Source organism: Alligator sinensis, unplaced genomic scaffold, assembly GCF_000455745.1.
Source record: "Alligator sinensis unplaced genomic scaffold, ASM45574v1 scaffold1223_1, whole genome shotgun sequence".
NCBI lineage: Eukaryota > Metazoa > Chordata > Crocodylia > Alligatoridae > Alligator > Alligator sinensis.
This window is the reverse complement of record NW_005842062.1, coordinates 2319824-2320494: the sequence shown is the minus strand read 5'-3', so window position 1 is coordinate 2320494 and position 671 is coordinate 2319824. Positions and strand designations below refer to the sequence as shown.

Genomic DNA, 671 nt, shown 5'->3' with positions numbered 1-671 from the left:
GCACCATCGCTCCCGCCTGCCTATCGCCTAAGAAGCAAGCGCAGCCAGTCGGTGGGTGCACCAGTGCTTAGGGGGTGCAAGTGCACCCTCTACGCGTCGCCACTGCCTGGAAGTACAGTGGCAACTCAGTAGCTCATCACAGATCCAAGCCGGTTTCCTACACAGCATTTTCATTTGCTTTGATTTATCCAATCTAGAAGTGTTTGGAGCCAAACAATGAGTTTAATGAATCAGCATTTTTCTATGAAAGCCTCTTCAGTGAGAAATGAATACTGACTAGCTGTAAAGCTGGCTCTTACTGAGTTTGCACAAATCATTTGACCTCTCTAACTCGGTCTCCCTTACCAGCAGTACAAAGATACATAATAACTAGAAGTGCACTAATACATCGGTCCAATATTGGATCGGCACAGATATAAAGAAAATTGATTACATCGGAAATCGGGATGATGTGGCTGATAATTTGGCTGATTAATGTCCGTGCACGCGTGCAGCCACAGCGCAGCACAAGGCAGCGAGGAGCACAGCCTGGCAACTTGGAGAGCTGTGTGCAGCTTGTAAGTCTGTTGTGGTGGAGGGGAGGGAAGGGGTATGGGGGGACAGATCAATGCTCCCTGTGGTGCGGGAGGGAGTGGGGCTGGGGTAGGTACTGCCCAGCCGGGGTGGAGTGG

The 671-nt window shown here is 50.5% G+C and overlaps 1 protein-coding gene across 19 annotated transcripts in view; it reads right to left on the bottom strand.

The window, feature by feature from the left end:
• RAPGEF2 (Rap guanine nucleotide exchange factor 2) overlaps positions 1–671 on the bottom strand; it is a 242453-nt gene that overhangs the window by 8497 nt on the left and 233285 nt on the right. The window lies entirely within an intron of this gene.